At 43.1% G+C, this 19,518-nt stretch overlaps 1 non-coding gene across 1 annotated transcript; it reads right to left on the bottom strand.

The window, feature by feature from the left end:
- Positions 1 to 7,208: 7,208 nt before the first annotated feature.
- LOC132403335 (U5 spliceosomal RNA) lies at positions 7,209 to 7,323 on the bottom strand. The gene has a single exon (XR_009515242.1). It is a non-coding gene; the product is annotated as a U5 spliceosomal RNA (small nuclear RNA).
- Positions 7,324 to 19,518: the final 12,195 nt, after the last annotated feature.

Raw genomic sequence — 19,518 nt, 5'->3', positions numbered from 1 at the left:
GGCCCTTCTTTCCGCAGCTGGATAACATCACCATCTGCGGAAAGAAGGGCCACTTTGGTGCATTAATTTTATTAGCTGCAAGAGACCACAATTAGTAGCAAGAGCCCACCACACAGCATCCTGGAGACTGAGGGAGGAGCAGTGCCACCAACCACCTTTATACCGGGGTCTGTGGGAGGAGCCACAGGAGCAGCCAGCAGGCAGGTATATGTGGTTCGCCACACCAGCAGGAAATGTGACATTTTATTTATGCACAACAGGCTGCCACTGAGTCATTTTGATTTTGGGGGATTTCCTAATGTGTGAAATTAACTGAGCAACAGGTAATTCCACTTAATATGAGTCATTTACAAAGTATGAACTGTGCTTCAGTAGATGGAACTGATACCTCTGAGCCAGAAGGTTCACAGTTGAAGTCCAACTCAAGAAACGTGTGCATGAAAACCTAAACTTCTACTCTGAGTGGTACGAATGTAGAGCTATATGATTCAAACTACCACCTTTCAGGTGAAAACATTTATGGAGGTCCCTTCTATTCTCTTGTATTTCCTTGAGGGCAAAACATTCAACGGCACTTAAACTGTGCAACACTTTAAGATGTTCTGAATTTGTAAGTGTTTTACATTAATGCAAGGCTTTATTCTTTATTCTATACAGTTCTGTAAAATTCAGAGAAAATGGCTATTTTTGTGATCCGATCAGTTAAATTATATTACACCATCAGCCACAGTTAAAGTTACCCCTCTGTGTCATGCACTGTAAGTACTACTTCATTTTATATGTTTGTCTCCAATCACATGTTACTTATTTTGCCTCAGTCATTTACATTTTTTCACTGTGTTTTAATTCCTCTTTTACCATTTCGGTGCTTCTGTTAAAATCTGTTCACTTACAACATTTTCCAGTTTTGGGAACAGCTCCAAACTCAAAGTGTTATCTGCTGCCACTCTAAATGACCTGAACATTATGTCCTTATTATGGTTACTTTGGCTATGACTTACCGGTGGAATCCAGGTTGCAGTACTGAAGCAAGTCTTGCAGTATTGCAGAACTTGGTAACCTGCCTCAATGACTATCACCCAGTAGCACTTACATCTATTGTAATGAAGTGTTTTGAGAGGTTGGTAATGAAACATATCAACTGCTGCCTGAGAAGTGTCTTGGATTCACTCAATACTATCATCCCCTCAAAACTAACCAATAAGCCCCAAGACCTAGGTCTCAATACCTCCTTGTGCATCTGGATTCTCAATTTCCTAATTTGCAGACATCAGTTAGTTTGTGTTGACAATAACTTCTCCACAATCACCATCAGCACAGGTGCACCACAATGCTGTGTGCTCAGTCCCCTGCTTTACTCACTTTATACTTATGACTGTGAGGTTAAGCACAGTTCCAATGCCATATTTTCATTTGCTGATGAAACCACTGTCATTGGCCAAATCAAAGATGGTGACTAAACAGCATTTAGGAGGGAGATTGAAAATCTGTCTGAACAACAACCTTTTGCTCAATGTCAGAAAAACTACAGGAGGAGAACAGTCCTCATCAGGGGATCAGAGAGAGGGAGTGCCTGCAACTTTAAATTCCTCGGTATTATCGTTTCAGACAATCTGTCCTGGGACCAGCATGTAAGTCCCATTACAAAGAAGGCTTATCATGCACCTCTACTTTCTCAGAGGTTTGCGAAGATTTGCCAGTTCATCTAAAACTTTGACATCCTTCTTTAGATGCCCAATGGAGAGTATATTGACTGGTTGCATCACAGTTTGGCATGGAAGCATCAACGTCCATCAAAGGAAAAGCCTACAAAAAGTAGTTGACACAGCCTAGTCCATCACAGATAAAGCCCTCCCTACCACTGAGTACTTTTACAAAGGGCACTGTCGCAGGAAAGCAGCATCCATCATCAGGGATCCCACCATCCAGGCCATGTTCTCTTTTTGCTGTTGCCATCAGGAAAGAGGTACAGGACCTACCCCACCATGTTCAGAAACAATTATTACCCCTCAACTATGACACTTGTGGATTAGAGAGGATAACTGCTCTCAAATGCAATCAACTGATCTGTTCCCATAGCCCATGGACTCACTTTCAAGAAATCTTCATCTCATGTTCTCAATATTTATTGCTTTTTAACATTATTATTTTGTGTTTTTTGTATTTGCAGCTTGTTGTCATTTGTTTGTGCATTTTCTGAATGATTCTATCGTGTTTCTTTGTATTTATTATGAATGTCTGCCAGAAAATGAATCTCAGGATAGTATAAGGTATACTATACTGTATACTGTATGTACTTTGTTAATAAAATTACTTGAACTTTGAAATTGCTGTAACTGATTCTCCTGACGTGTTTTTTTCACCACTCATTAATTTTATATCATTTTTCAAGTATTGAAACTGTAATAGTGTTCAGTTGGCTACATACAATAAACCACGTCATTCAAAACCATTCGGTTGAAATAAACACTCTATTTCAAGCTAAATTATTTGAAGAGATTACCTGGTGGATAGAGAAACAAAATTAGGGAGACTCCCTGAGTCTCCTTGAAAATGTAACATCCTTACTTCTGGGAATCTCTAATCCATGAACACTCAAAGCAGAGTGGCAGAATTTAGAATTATACTCGGAATCTGAACAACTCATGTTCTTTTTTTTTGTTTTTTGGCTCTCTGGAGAAGACAAATCTCAGAACTGTATACGGATACATGCAGCACTTCAATAATAAATGAACCTTTGAATTTTGTGTCCATGCACTAAAAGCACATTGAAGTCCATAGGAAGAAGCACCTAGTTTACCACTGGCCCCTTTTTCCATTCAATCCAACAGATTTGTCCATTTTTTAAAATGCAAATCTGTAGTTTCCACATCAGGACTGTCACTGCAGAAACAGAGTGGAGGCAAGTTAACCCTTGACCTTGAGGCAATGCCAAAGAATGAATGGGAAAAGAAAGATGTCAGTTGTTAAACTAAAAGTAATAATTTTTGGGTTATTTTTGAATTGCATATTCTTTTCAATATTAGCGCAAGTAACCAATGTAATTTACATAAAGCATTGAAATCTGATCACAAGGCCATTTGAAGTTTAGGGTGTCCAATTGTTTGGATTCATCCTGAGGTTTAAGATAAAAAATACTCTCAATAATTTACCTTTGTACCAATCATTCTAAAAATCGAAATGAAATCAATAGTTTTATCCAATTTTCAAATTTGTTCCTCAACGTATCTATTTCTGTGGCCTTCTGAAGTATCCAGTAGCAGGTGTAGATGGCTGAATAATTTATTCAGAGTACAGTTACAGGCCCTTCCTGTCCAGTGGGCCCACGGTGCCTAAATACACCCAAGTGACCAATTAACCTTCCAACCCATACTTGGGAATGTGAGAGGAAACCCACTCGGTGACATGGAGAACGTACAAACTCCTTATAGGCAGCAGTGGGAATTGAACCTGCATCGCTGTTGTTGTAAAGCTTTACACTACACTAACCACGATGCTACAGTGCCCATTCTCATCTCACCCCCACTCTTAACCCAGGGAAGTGGGTTGCATTGCTGGGTATCTCAGAGTATTTGAAACCATGTCAAATTTCACACTACACTTTTGTTATTCCTGGTAGAAGAATACAATCAAATCCCAGCTGTATCATTTGAGAAATATTCACTGAAGAGGCAACAACACCTACAAAATCCCTTTCTAAACTCCAGAACTTCATACCTCATTGAGGAGAAACCAAAAGGTAGGAGATAGAAACATTATCAGTGTGATGGTATTGGGTTTGCTGACCGTGAAGTTCTAAACTCAGAAGAAGACTTAAGATACAAAAGTCTGAAAGCTCGTACCACTAGGCTCAAGGACAGCTTCTATTCCACTGTTATCAAACTCTTGAATGGATTACTTGTACGATAAAAAGAACTCTTGGCCTCACAACCTCGTTATGATCTTACAATTTATTGTTTATCTGCACTGCACTTTTACAATAGCTTTTACCCTTTATTCTGCGTTGTTAAGGTCTTAACTTATTCCAGCACAGTGTAATGATCTGATCTGTATTATGCAAGACAAATTTTTCATTATATCTTGGTAGTGTGATAATAATAAACCAATGCCAGTACCTTTCGTGCTCTCACCTATGCTCCCAAATTGTATGTTGTTTTTCCCTTTAATCTTTTTCTACATTATAACTATCTCATCCCCTTACTCAAAAGAACATATTTATGTTTTATTCATTTATCAACTCTGCTGTTTCTTTCTCTGGCTTGGAGCAGTCTTCACACAGAGAACCTTGTACCCTCACGGACAATGCAGATTCAGGTTTTGAGGTACTTTAAAACAGAGGTCTGGATTTCGGGAATTGTAGAATCTGGGATAACATAAGAAAACGACTCTGCGGTAGCTATTCCGTCAGGACCTTTGTCAGCGTTGGACAAGGTTTGAAGCTGGCCGGTGGTGCAGTGGCATCCACACTGGATTTTGAGGCAAGTGATCCCAGGTTTAAATCTGGCTGGCTCCTTGCACACTTTCCATCCCTGCTGGGTTCAGCATTGAGCTGGCAACTCGGCCTCACACAGAAAAACAGACGAATACGACCCACTGTAGATACAGCTGATGGTGGTGAGGAATGTGCCCATGATGTATTGGGCTGCCACTAGTCTCTGCAACCACTTAGGTTCCTGTAAATTTAAATTGCCATACTAGACCATGATGCAACCAGTCAGGATGTTTTCAACAGTGCATCTGTAGAAGTTTGTTAGTGTTTGCTAACAACCTGAGCCTCCTCTCCTCCTAAGAAAGTAAAGACACTGTTGCGCATTCCTTATGATTTTAATCAATGTGCTGGGTCCAGGACAGGTCATCCAGTATGATAATAGCCAGGAACTTAAAGCTACTGATTCTCTCCGTTGTTGGTCACCCAGTGTAGACCTCTGCATGTTTGTTAACCTACCCCTCCCTGAAACCATCTATCAGCTCTCTAGTTCTGCTAGTGTTGAGTGAGAGGTTGTTTGCCTTGGGTCGGCTTGTTTCTTTTTCAGTCTGACCTGACCTACGAAGGTATTGAAGCAATTTCTATTTCAGATTCACAGTGTCACAGTTTTCTTGATTTTCTATTATATATTATTGCTGGGTTAACAATTATGCAAAATTTAATTCTATTACAGATATCTTAATGTCTCTTCAGCAAAATGTATCAGAAGTCTTATGCCTTGTATCTTCTACAAAAATCCAGCAGAGGGAGTGAGGAGCAGCGATGTTAAAAAAATTCTCACAAGTATTCAGCATGCTGTGTACCCAAAGGAGACTAACAAACAATCTACCCAAATAATCTCTATACATTTACGTGATGAGTATGATGGTGCATCAGGTGTGAATGTTGACAGCTATTCACTCAGTATTAAATGCAGTTGTCTCTTCAATAAGCTTCTGAGCACGTGGTCTAGAGTTGGCAGAACATCAGTTGAAAGTCACCAACACTAGCCCCAAATGACAACAGTAACTAATACATTATCAGTCTGCATCACATGAGTGGAAATAAAATCAACACTGGAGGAATGTATCTGAAGAAACTTTTTCTTCAACCTGCAAAAGACGATTTAACATTTTTAAGCGTTCTCTCTGTCCTTTTGCTTCAGGATACCATGGGATATTGCAATTCCGTCAGTAGTGCTAAAGAAATTCAGCAATGCAGGCAGCACATTTGGAGGGAATGAACAGTTTATAAACAATAAATAAATGTTTCAGGCTGAGATCTTTCATCAGGACCTGAAGGGTCTTTGCCTGGAACATTTGTCTATTCCCCTCCATAGGTGCTGCCTGACTTTCTGAGTTCCTGCAGCATCTTGTGTGCGTTACTCAAGATTTCCAGCATCTCTGGTCTCTCTTGATTCTCAGTAGTGTGTGTGTGGGATTGTGGAACAATCTGTGGAAGATAGGGATAGTTGGTGCTGAACAGGGGACAAGTACAAGAACCTGAGCAAAGTCACCCACTAACACTCAGAGATCTTGTGCCACAAGCAGAGTCCATGGGAACCAATTAATGGACAACGCTGGAAGAACTCAGCAGGTCAGGCAGCATCTGTGAGAAAAGAGTAGCCAACGTTTCGGGCCGAGACCCTTCATCAGGAATGGGGGGAAGAGAGGGCCGAAGCCCAGTAATAGAGACGGGGGAGGAGAAGGGCTAGAGGCGCCAGGTGGGAAACCAATCAGAGGAAGGATAAAGAGGGGAGGGGTTAAGCATGAAAGAACTGCAGAGCGGGACCTGGGAGGGGGAGGGAATTACCGGAAATGGAGAATTCAATGTTCATACTACCAGGCTGGAGGCTACCCAGTCGGTAGCTGAGGTGTTGCTCCTCCAGCCTGAGTTTGGCCTTATCATGGCAGTAGAGGAGGCCATGTATGGACATATCTAGATGGGAATGAGAGGCAGAGTTGAAGTGGGTGGCAACCGGGAGGTCCTGTCTATTGTGACGGTCCCCCAATCTGCGTCGGGTCTCGCCGATGTAGAGGAGGCCGCACCGGACGCGATAGACAACTCCAGCAGACTCGGAGGTGGTGTTGCCTCACCTGGAAGGACAGTCTGGGGCCCGGAATGGTGGTAAGGGGGAGGTGTGGGGACAGGTGTAACATTTGCGTTTATAGGGTTAAGTGCCGGGTGGGAGTGGTGAATTACTGCCATTCACCAAGCTGAATGACAGCATCCATTCAGGAACAGCTTCTTCCCCTCTGCCATTCGATCCCTAAATGGACAATCAACCCTTGGACACTACCGCACTTTTAAAATATATATTATTTGTGTTTTTGCATTATTTTAATCTATTCAATATACGTATACTATAATTAATTTACTTATCTATTAATATTATTTTGTCTTTTTCTTCGATGTTATGTATTGCATTGAACTGCTGCTGCTAACTTAACAAATTTCACGACATATGCTGGTGATAAACACAAGGGAATCTGCAGGTACTGGAATTCCAGAGCAACAAACAAAAAATGCTAGAGGAACTCAGCGTGTCACAGAGCATCCAGGGAATTGAATAATTGAAATAAACCGCAAAGATGATGAGGGCCGAGAAACCCTTCATCCGGAACAGGGAAACTCCCCCATTTTGAGGAATGCAAAGTGCTCTGCGTAGGGGAAACCACTCTGAGGTTGAGGTGGGACACACCCTTCAGAGCAGTGAAGTCAGTTCTATTCTTTGTTGTATGCAAGCCCCGCACGGAGCAGGGCATCAAAAAATTGGTTAAAACTCTGAGTGTTCCTCTCCACGGAAATCTTTAGTAAAAGGCGAAAGATTTATACGATCTGAAGAGAAACCAGAGTGTACTGAATACAGACTGTAACATAGGCTCAGGTCACACGCCGCTTACCACTTTAAAATCATAGCGAGCGGCCTTAATCATCACATTAATGCAGCGGGAATCTCTTTAATATAGAAGTATATTACAATTAAAAACCAAGGGCATTTCACTATGGACAGTAAATCCCAAATTCCTGTGTCTCGATGCAAAGCTTTCTGGGTATGTAAATAGATGGGCGGGACTTCTGCTGGACCAATCGCGCGAAAGATTGAAAGAGTTCAAAGTTCGAAGTAAATTTGTTGTCGCAGTATGTGTCTGTTTACCATTTGCTACTTTGCAGGGGAGTACTTCAGCTGTAACCTTCCTACGAGATTTTCTTTTGAAGTTCTGGCATTTGTAGTTGATTTCCAGCCACTACAGAAACAATGGCGAAGAGGTGTGGGAGCGACTCGACTCGTTGATAGTGAACTGTGTACAGGTTTAATCCCCCCTTCCCCCACCATCAAGTTCCCACTGGAGAGCTGCTAACTCAGCTGTTCAGGTGAAGAAGAGCAGAGAGCCTCGCTCATTTGGGGATCTGGATTAACAAGTGGACAGGCCAAGATCGTGCTGAAAGTCAACGAGAGGGAAAGGTTGACGACCGATCCGCTTTTATTTGCAATTTGGAGATTGTAGTTGTACGTTTAAGCAGGACGAGCTAGGGTATGCCATAACTGTTCCAATTGCAAGCAGGACGGCAACAGACCAATTGCAGTTCGTGGGGACACAAGCTCCCTCTCTGCAAGTCCTGCCCCAAGTGCACAGGTAGTAAGAGAAGATGCCAAATCCTGCAGGAAGGAGAATACCTCCTCTGCCTCAGTCAAGGCTCCTGTTGAGAATGAACTGAGGCAAAGGAAAGGAAGGTCAGCCACTTCAGGCTGCTTGTAAGAAATAGGAGCAGAATTGGGCCATTTGTCCTGTCAAATTTGTTCCGCCATTCAATCATGGCTGATCCTTTATTCCCTCTCCTCAGCCCCACTCCCTGGCCTTCCCCCCATAACCTTTGATGCTGTGTCCAATCAAGAACCTATCAATCTCTGCCTTAAATACACCCAACAATCTGGCCTCCACAGCTGCCTGTGGTAATAAATTCCACAAATTCACCACCATCTGGCTAAAGAATTTTCTCTGCATCTCTGTTTTAAATGGATGTTCCTCTGTTCTGAGACTGCCGTCTTGTCCAAGACTCCCCCACCAAGAGAAACATCCTTTCCACATCTGCTCTATCTAGGCCTTTCATCATTTGAAAGATTTCAGTAAAAAAAAAACCCTAATCTTTCTAAATTCCGGCAAGTACAGACCCAGAGCTATCAAATGTACCTCATGTACCCTTTCATTTCCGGAATCATCCTTGTGAATCTCTCCAATGCCAGCATTGATAGATGAGGAGCCCAAAACTGTTCACAATACTCAAGGTGAGGCCTCAGCAGTGCTTATAAAGCCTCAGCACCACATCCCTGCTCTTGTATTCCAGGCCTCTTAACATGGCACTTGCCTTTCTCACCTCCAACTCTCCCCGCAAGTTAACCTTTAGCGTTCTGCACAAGGACTTCAAAGTCCCTTTGCATCTCAGATTTTTGGATTTTCTCCCTGTTTAGAAAATAATCTGCAAATTTATTTCTATTACCAAGATGCATAACCATGCATTTTCCAACATTGTATTTCATTGTCCCCTCTTGACCATTCCCCTAATCTCTATGTCCTCCTGCAGCCTACCTGTTTCCTGAACAGTACCTGCCCCTCCACCAGTCTTTGTATCATCTGCAAACTTGGCAAAAAGCCACCTATTCCATCACCTAAATCATTGATATACAGCATAAAAAGAAGCGGTCCCAGCACCGACCCCTGCAGAACACCACGAGTCACTGGCAGCCAACCAGGAAAGGATCCTTTTACTCCCACTCGCTGCCTCTTACCAATCAGCCAATGCTTTAACCATGTTAGTAACTTTCCTGTAATACCATAGGTGCTTAACTTGGTCAGTAGCCTCATGTATGGCACCTTGTCAAAGGCTCTGAAAGTTCAAATATACAATGTCCACTACATCCCCTTTACCTATCCTACATGTAATCTCCTCAAAGAATTCCAACTGGCTCATCAGGCAAGATTTTCCCTGAAGGAAACCATGCTGGCTTTGTCCTATCTTGTCCCGTGTCACTAAATACTCCATAACCTAATCTTTAACAATCGACTCCAACATCTGAGGTCAGGTTAACTGGTCTACAGTTTCCTTTCTGCTGCCTTCCTCGTTTCTTAAAGAGTGGAGTGACATTCCCAATTTTCCAGTCCTCTGGTACCATTCCAGAGTGCAATGATTTTTGAAAGATCATTATTAATGCCTCCACAATCTCTACCACTACCTCTTTCAGAAGCCTAGGTGCAGTCCATCTGGTCTGGGTGATTTATGTACACTAGGTCTTTCTTTCAGCTTTTTGAGCGACTTTTCCCTTGTAATAGTAACTACACTCACTTCTCTTCCCTCACACCCTTCAACATCTGACACACTGCTCGTGTCTTCCACAGTGAAAACTGATGCAAAAAACTCACTTAGTTCATCTGTCATTTCCTTGTCCCCGTTATTATTTTTCTGGCCTTATTTTGTAATGGTCCTCATCTCACTTCTATTTTTTTCACATACTTGAGAAAACCTACTATCCTCTTCGATATTGTTTGCTAGCTCACTTTCATATTTCATCATTTCCCACCTAATGATTCTTTTAGTTGCTTTCTATGGAGTTATAAAAGCTTCCCAATCCTCTGTCTTCCTGCTAGATTTTGCTTTGTTGTATGACCTCCCTTTTGGTTTTAAACAGTTTTGACTTCCCTTGTCAGCCACGGTTGTACTATTTTACCAATTGAGTATTTCTTCATTTTTAGAATACACATGTCCTGCACCTTCCTCATTTTCCCAGAAACGCATGCCATTGCTGCTCTGCTGACTTCCCTGCCAGCATCTCCTTCCAATTTACTTTGGCCAACTCCCCTTTCATACCACTGTAATTTCCCTTACTCCACTGAAATGCTGCTACATCAGACTTTACCTTCTCCCTATCAAATTTCAAGTTGAATTCAATCATATTGTGATCACTGGTTCCTAAGGGTTCCTTTACCTTATGCTCCCTAATCGCCTCCAGTTCATTACATAACACTCAATCCAGTATAGCTAATCCCCTAGTGGTCCCAAAAACAAACTGCTCTAAAAAGCCATCTCATCGACATTCAACAAGCTCACTCTCTTGAGAACCATTTCCAACCTGATTTTCCCAATTGACCTGCAAGTTGAAATCTCCCATGTCTATCATTTTGCCCTTTTGATATGTCTTTTCTATTTCCCATTGTAATCCGTGCTCCATAACTGCCATCAGGCTCCTCTTACGCTTGCAGATTCTTAACCCGCAAGATTCAACATCTTCTGGTCCTCCGTCACATCGTTCTGCTGACTTGATGCCATTCTTTATAGATAGTACAGCACATTACAGGCCCTCCGGCCCACAATGTTGTGCTGACCCTCTAATCCTGCCTCCCATATAACCCCCCCCCCACCTTAAATTCCTCCATATACCTGTCTAGTAGTCTCTTAAACTTCGCTCATGTATCTGCCTCCACCACTGACTCAGGCAGTGCATTCCGTGCACCAACCACTCTGAGTGAAAAACCTTTCTCTAATATCCCCCTTGAACTTTCCTCCCCTTACCTTAAAGCCATGACCTCTTGTACTGAGCAGTGGTTACATCATAATTCCATGTATGTATCCAAGCTCTCAGTTCATCACCTTTGTTCCTGATGCTTCTTGCATTGAAGTACACACACTTTAGCCCTTCTACCTTACTACCTTTACAGCCTTTATTCTGCTGCTCTTTCCTCAAAGCCTCTCTATATGTTAGATCTGGCTTTACTCCATGCACTTCTTTCACTGCTCTATTGCTCCAAGTCCCACCCCCCTTGCAAGTTAGTTTAAACCCTCCCGAACTATGCTAGCAAACCTACCAGCAAGGATATTCCTCCCCTTCGAGTTCAGGTGCAACCCATCCAATCTGTACAGGCAACACACAGAAAATGCTGGTGGAACACAGCAGGCCAGGCAGCATCTATAAGGAGAAGCACTGTCGACATTTCGGGCCAAGACCCTTCGTCAGGACTAACTGAAAGGAGAGATACTAAAAGATTTGAAAGTAGTGGGGGGAGGTGGAAATGCAAAATGATAGAAGACTGGAGGGGGTGGGATGAAGCTGAGAGCTGGAAAGGTGATTGGCGAAAGTGATATAGAGCTGGAGAAGGGAAAGGATCATGGGATGGGAGGCCTCGGGAGAAAGAAAGGGGGGGGGGGGGGGAAAGTACCAGAGAGAGATGGAGAACAGGCAGGGTGATGGGCAGAGAGAGAGAGAAAAAAAACAAACAGCTAAATATGTCAGGGATGGGGTCAGAAGGGGAGGAGGGGCACTAACGGAAGTTAGAGAAGTCAATGTTCATGCCATCAGGTTGGAGGCTACCCAGCTGGTATATAAGGTGTTGTTCCTCCAACCTGAGTTTGGATTCATCTTGACAGTAGAGAAGGCCATGGATAGACATATCAGAATGGGAATGGGACGTGGAATTAAAATGTGTGGCCACTGGGAGATCCTGCTTTCTCTGGCGGACCGAGCGTAGGTGCTCAGCAAAATGGTTTCCCAGTCTGCGTCAGGTCTCACCAATATATAAAAGGCCACACCGGGAGCACCGGACGCAGTATACCACACCAGCCGACTCACAGGTGAAGTGTCGCCTCACCTGGAAGGACTGTCTGGGGCCCTGAATGGTGGTGAGGGTGGAAGTGTAAGGGCAGGTGTAGCACTTGTTCCGTTTACAAGGATAAGTGCCAGGAGGGAGATCGGTGGGAAGGGATGGGGGGGATGAGTGGACGAGGGAGTCGCGTAGGGAGCGATCCCTGTGAAAAGCAGAAAGTGGGGGGAGGGAAAGATGTGCTTGGTCCATTTCCGACACCTCCCTCCTTGGTTGTTTGGCACTTGAACTGCTATTGGAAGTATACACACTATGCCGCCAGCATGTCAGAATCCAGGAGGAAGGGCACCTTCACCCTCATCCACAAGCAGTAGGGGAAGAGGGAGAATATCAGGAAGTGCTGCCCTATCTCTTTGTAGATTGTGGATTATAGGATTCTATCCAAGATAATTGCCAATCGGATGAAGTCCAACCTGGCACAGGTACTCCACCTGGAGCAAACAGGACCAAACCTTGCAGGTAGCTCTCTAACAGTCTTGCAATTCCTCAGGGGTATCATCGCTGATTTGAGTCTGTTCTGTTTGGACCATAAGGCCTTTTGACAAAATATTGCACATGCACGTGATGGAAAAAGAATGTGTTCTCCAATCTGGTCTTGGGGAGGGAATAAGGAGTTGGATACAACTGCTGAGCACAGGCATTGGGACGCAGTCCAACTGAACTGGCAGGTCAGGTCACAGTTTCCCTCCACCTAGATGATGTCACCATTTCTGCTCAATCCACCATCTGAAGGTTGATCAGTATCTGCGACAGGCTAAAATAGAAACAAAAAGCGAAGGAAACGAAACTTAACAGGCCAGGCCAGCTTAATTCTGTGGAAAGAGAAACAGTCAACATTTCCAGTCTCCAGTCCTTCCTCAGAACTGAGTAAGAGAGAAGCTGATTAGTCCAGGCCAGGGAGAAGATGAGGCAGCAGAGGGCGATGTGTGGTATGAAAGGAATTTCTAGGCTGGTGTAAAATATCATGGCCATAATGTCCCTTTTCTCTTGTTTCCCCTCAGTGATTTTCCCACTCCTCCAGTCCTTGATAAGGTGTTTGATGGCCACAGTCATTCCTGTTGCAACTGACTTGGTGAGGTGAAGGATTTGCTTCCCTCTTCTGCGGCACTAATCTGGGTTCGTGATCACAGCACGGATTATTTCTCTGTGAATTGCATCTTGGACCTTCAGGTCAAAAATCAGCAGCATTTCATCAGACTATTGGGGGCAGGGAGGCTGTGGGAGGGGAATACATTCCTCAAAACTGCAGATCACATAAGATGCCCTCCAGACATCAAGAGTTAAATGTAAAACTCTGAGGTTATTGCATTCAGGCAGAAGGTCAGACTCGGTTGCTGTAATCACGGTAAAGGGAGAAGTTGCAGCTCAAAGTAAATTTATTATCAGAGTACATGCACGTCTCCACATACAACCCTGAGGTTCTTTTTCTGCAGGCATCCTTAGCAAATCTATAGAACAGTAAATGTTAACAGGAACTGTAAACGAACTGTGAAAATGCAGATAATAAATAAATAGCAATAAATATCAAGCATGAAGTAACAAGGTCAAAGAGTCCTTAAATGTGTTATCTCCCTTTGTTCAAGAGCCTGATAGTTGAGGGGAAGTGACTGTCTTGAACCTGGTGGGTGCAAGTCCTGAGGCACCTGTACCTTCTACCTGATGGCAGCAGTGAGAAAAGAGCACGGCTTGGGTGGTGAGGATCTTTGATGATGGATGCTGCTTTTCTACAGCAACATTTCATGTAGATGCGCTCAATGGTTGGGAGGGCGCTACCCCTGATGTACTGGGCTGAATCCACTACCTTTGTAGAATTTTTCGCTCAAAGGCACTTGGGTTCCCATACCAGGCCATAATGCAGCCTGTTAGCACACTTCCCACCACGTATCTATAGAAGTTTGCCCAAGTTTTTGATGTAATGCTGAATTTCCGCTGACTCCTGAGGAAGTAGAGGTGCTGTTGTGCTTTCTTTGCGATTATATTTATATGATGGGTTCAGGACAGGTCCTCTGAGATAGTGACACCCAGGAATTTAAAGTTATTGACCCTCTCCACTTCTGATGCTCCGATGATTACTGGGTCATGGATCTCTAGTTTCCCTTTCCTTTCTGGTACAGGCAGATGAAAAGTGACATGAGCCTAGAGAGTACACAAAGGTGAGCCTCAGTTGTGTTCATGCTATTTTGTTCTGCCTTGTTCCTCCAGAAATATGTAAACATCGGCTTCCTGGTTCACAGGACTGCTGGGTGCTAATGCTCAAAGTGTGAACGACACATCCTCCACTTGGTTCTTCATTCACAAGATGTGAGGACCTTTGGCAGGGACATCATTAATTGTTTATTCCCCCGTCCATCTTGCTGACAGTCAGCCAGGTTGTTTCAGTGTTGGAACTGGACATAGGCCAGGATGAATCAATATCTACAAAAAGAGGTGATGCTTATCAAGTTTTTGCTGACAAATCTTTGAATTCTAGATTATTCAGTTGTCTTAATATAATTTGCCTGGATGTGTTAGTATAGTGTTAACTAACGTCTTTATTCATACAGACATCTGGATTACTCAACCAAGATCTGTGCCCCACAGCTGGTGAGCTTATACTGGCATTAGTTTGGTATTATTTTTGTTTGAATCCAGCCAATTTGAATGATTATCTGAGAAATGAATTGAATTGACTTTATTTCTTATATCCTTCACATACATGAGCAGTAAAAATCTTTATGTCTCCGTCTAAATGTGCAATGTTCAATTTATAGTTATTTATAGTAAATAGAATGTACAACAGGACAGTCAATATAACAGAAATACAATTGTATCAGCATGAATTAATCAGTCTGATGGCCTGGTGAAAGAAGCCTGTTGGTCCTGGCTTTTATACTTGGTACCGTTTCCCGGATGGCAGCAGCTGGAACAATTTGTGGTTGGTTCCTGCAATGATCTTTTGGGCCTTTTTATGCACCTTTCTCTGTAAATGTCCTGAATAGTGGGAAGTTCACATCTACAGATGCGCTGGGCTCATCAGAGGAATAATCCCTTCATTCAGAAGGAATGGTATTTTGAAGACACAGCAACAAATGGAGAGGGGTGGAGGATGAGTTTACTGTGTACTGTGTTGTGTTTTAGGGCTGGAAAAAGAAACAGTAATGAAGAGGGCTAAGACCATGAAGAAATTTGAATGGTCTAGAGGACTCACTCTGTGATATCTTGCTTCTTCTGCACTGTCTGCTTTATTAGCCTGCGTACAAATATTATATGACACACTCTGTAAACAGCAAATCTGGAGTCAATCTGTTTGTAGCAACATGGTGCCAGTCATTGTTCATGTGAGCTCTGAATCAGATGACTCAAACTGCACTCTACTTTGGATCTCAATTAATGTGAACGTAGGCACCACAATAATCTCTCTCCATCTGCCCACGTCTATTCCCAGCACCATGTCTGCTCATGGTAGTTTGTTATTGTCACATGTTCTGACGTACAGTGAGAAGCTTCATTTTGCATGCCATCCATGTGAATCATTTCATTACATCAAAGTAACACAATAGAAAAGTTCAAGTTTAATTGTTATTCAGTCATATATGAATACCCACGAATACAGCCTAATGAAGCAGCACTGCTCCACCAAGGTGCAAAACACAATTCCAAAAGTCACATACAGCACAAGGAACATAGACCTGTAGCACATATAAGGTATCATTAAAATACAGTCACATAAAAAGCAAATACAGGTTTCCCCCGCAATCCGAAGGTAGACCATTCCTATGAAACCGTTTGTAAGCCGAAAAGTCATAAAGCGAAGAAGCAATTACCATTAATTTATATGGGAAAATTTTTTGAGTGTTCCCAGACCCAAGAAATAACCTACCAAATCATACCAAATAACACATAAAACCTAAAATATCACGAACATATAGTAAAAGCAGGAATGATGCTGACTAAAAGGGACCATTTTGCTATGAGCAGAACCAATAGTAACATCGGCAGCTTTCAAGATTCTTTCTTTCTGTGTGTAAATAGTACAAATGGTGGACACAAGCAACTTCAACACACGCACAATGTCTTTATTTCGTTCACTACAATCGAAATGCTTAATTACGTCCAGTTTTATGCTAAGCATAACACCCTTACGAGCTCTCTTAGGCTTTTCTGATACCTTAGGACACATCTTGCTAACGGATGCACAAAATAAATCGAGGGAAAGCACGGACGCTCACAGACACAGTTGAAAGCTATGACGGCTTGGTGCTGAGTGTACTTCCCAGGGAAGGAGCTTGGTGGCACCACTCTCGCTGCTTGGAGTGCGCGCTGACTCTATAACGGCTCGCTGCAAAACAGACGCTGAACGCTATTTCCGCTTTTCGCCTTTTTTCATAAAAGCGAAAATCCTCTTTGGATTTCTTTTGGTTAGCGGAAACAGGTACTAATGTAGTTCGAAGTGGCGTAAAGTGAACTTTCGAAAAGCAGGGGATACCTGTAGTCCAAGACCCTGAGTCCATGAATGTTGCAGCAATTTGCAGTTGAACACAATACAGCTTGTCTTCTGCTGAGCAAACACTGGGGGCAGCACTGATTCCAGCTTGGATGTCATGCGACACTGCCCCCTGGTGGTGTGCACTGACTGACACCCCTCTCCTGGGCAGCTGTAAACCCATGCTCCACGGCTTGAGGTCTTGTCCTTGCTACGACCAAAGCCACGCAGCTCCCCGGCGTCTGCCAATAAATCAGTGAATCGGACTTGCAGCATTCCACATTAATGATGTCCAACAGGATCTTGCGGTCACAGGAAAAGTGACTATGACGATCACTTGCTGTTGGATGTCACACTGACATAGTGCACCAACTCCTCCGACCCAAGATCTGCACCGATTCCAGATTCTGTACCAACGAGCAACTGGCTGATGGGTAGACCTGCAGTACTTGACATTTTTAATGGCTGGCAGGGTCTCATGATTGTAAAAAATACATTCATAAAAGACAACAACATTTCTTGTTGACCCACAGAAGATGCTGCAATCAAATGTGCCACCTTCTTGCTGGATAAGATAAAGCAATAGCAGAATTCAAAATATAGTGCTACAGTTACACTGAAAGTGCAATACAGGTAGACAGTAATGTGGAAGGTCAGAACAAGACAGACTGTGAAGTCAAGAGTCAATCTTACTGCACATTCTGCCTTGAGGAACCTACCAGGGCCTTTAGTCTTAAAAAAAGACAGCGGCATCAGTGGTTTACTGATATTAAGGAGGAGTGTCACTTTTCTAAGTTTGGATTTAACTGAGTTACGGTGGTGTATAAGTGCAGGGCAGGTATTACCCTTGGATGTGGTGTCTTGAGTAAGAGGCAGGCCCTTTTGAACTGAGATGAAGAGAATTACAGAATATTGAGATCAGGTGGCACCAAATGGCTGCTTCTTCCAGCTCATCTATGGAAGCAACTTAAATTCCTCTCTTTGGTGTCTCTTTTATAGTTTTCAAGGTGACTGGGGTTCTGTTGAAGTCCGTGATCTGCAACAGCACTCAAACAATGGTTTTTTACGGGGGATGAGTTCCCACTTCCAGAGTGGTCTGGAAGACACGTACCTCCAGGGTGCAGTTCTGAGGATGATGGACTGTAGGCTGGTGCCTCCAACTGAGGCATCATGGGAGAATTTCATAGTGCTGGATGCAGCAGACGGAGGTCTCTGTACTCAATCTCTCTCTGTCTCTGTCTCTCTCTCTCTCGATGGTGGGGAGAGTTTGCTGCCAATTCTCTTGTGGGAGAACAGAGTAAAAAATGATGAGGCAGATTGTAACAGCGCAACAGTTACACAGTTGGTTGGTCTCCCTTTCGCTGTGAACTGGGTGACATCTCTCTGTCCCTCGTTAGTGAGAGGGGAGCCTGTGTCATGTTGAACTGTCAGGTAAATAATAGCTTTTGTGGACTGCAGATCGTGGCCTCTCTTTGAGGGCTTTGCTTTTGTTTGGTGGGTGGTGTGCGCTGACGCTTCCTACTGAAATGGGTTGGGGTGGGGGGGTTTGAGGGTTTGCTGCTGCTTGTTTGGGGGGAGGGGCTCTGGGATTCTTTTGGGCTTCTCTCCTGTTTTTCCAGGATGTCTGCAAGGAGGAAGAATTGCAGATTGCATACTGTTTACATTCTCTGATATTATAGTGTAACCATTTGAATTATTTTTGTGCGGAGAATAAACCTAGGGAATTTTCTACCCTGAGAGATTGTGAGGTCTCCATAATGTAGTTCATTTAAAGCAGAGATAAGTCGATTTCTGGGCTTTGGAGGGACCATGGTATGTGGGAAAGGTGCAAGAAAACAGCATTGAACATCGAAATGGAAGATCACTCCCAGAAATATGACGAGTGGTAAAAAAGACTTGACAGGCCAGAGGGCCCACAACTGTCACTAATTATTTCAATTGATTTTATTATTTATAGGTCCTCCCCAGTCAGTACATCTGCACAAGGACTAGGGATACTGGTCAGATGCAACCCCATGGGGTTATCTTTTGCCAGCTGGGAACCTGGTTCACAACTACATTTCTAGCTTGTGAACTGTTTGGGTTCTGAAATCTAAAATTCAAAGAATATTTATTATCAAGGTACGGATATGTTATCATATACTATCCATAGATTCATTTTCCTGCAGGCATTTACAAGAGAAAAAGAAATGCAATAGAATTTTAAGAACACCTATACATGACCAAAGACTGACAAACATCAAGATGTAAAGGAAGACAAACTGTGCAAATGAAAAAAATAATATGGAGATAATGAGTCATTCAGAGTCCTTGGAAGTGAGTTTGTAGCTGGTGGAATCAGTTGAGCTTGGTGGTGAATGGAGTTATCCAGGCCGGTTCAGGAGTCTGATGGTTGTTGGGCAATAGTTGTTCCTGAGAGTGATGGTTTTGGAACTAAGGCTTCTGCACCTCCTGCCTGATGGTGGAAGCTGCTATTAAATGGTAGTAGATGATACACAGGAATGGGACCCCGCCGTAACCTGCAGTGTATTTTTAAATTTAAAAAAATGCTTGGTGGAAAGTGTGGTTTGGTCTCCCTGAAACTTTTTGGCCTACAATGCAGACTGACATATTTCATGGTGTAGGAGTATGTGGTGAGGGATGCACAAAGAATTGGTGCAGCCACTCCCGAGGTTTTATGTGGAAAGGGCTCAGTTGAGGATAGATCATGTAAATGATAGCTAACACCAGGTGACAATTTGTAGATGTTGTAAGCAATACATGGTATGTCCTTTATAGTATACTTAAAAACTTTATGAACAAAGTATACTTTTGGAAAGTGATTAACTGAAGGGGTATGAGTTCTGTAGACCAGGTCATTTCAGAAGCTGAGAGGTTGTGACATTGTCAATTGCAGCTTTGATCAATGCATTTTTGGGTCATGTGCCTTTATACTCCAG

Source organism: Hypanus sabinus, chromosome 12, assembly GCF_030144855.1.
Source record: "Hypanus sabinus isolate sHypSab1 chromosome 12, sHypSab1.hap1, whole genome shotgun sequence".
Taxonomy (NCBI): domain Eukaryota; kingdom Metazoa; phylum Chordata; class Chondrichthyes; order Myliobatiformes; family Dasyatidae; genus Hypanus; species Hypanus sabinus.
The sequence above is the reverse complement of the archived record's forward strand: the minus strand, read 5'-3'. Positions and strand labels throughout refer to the sequence as shown.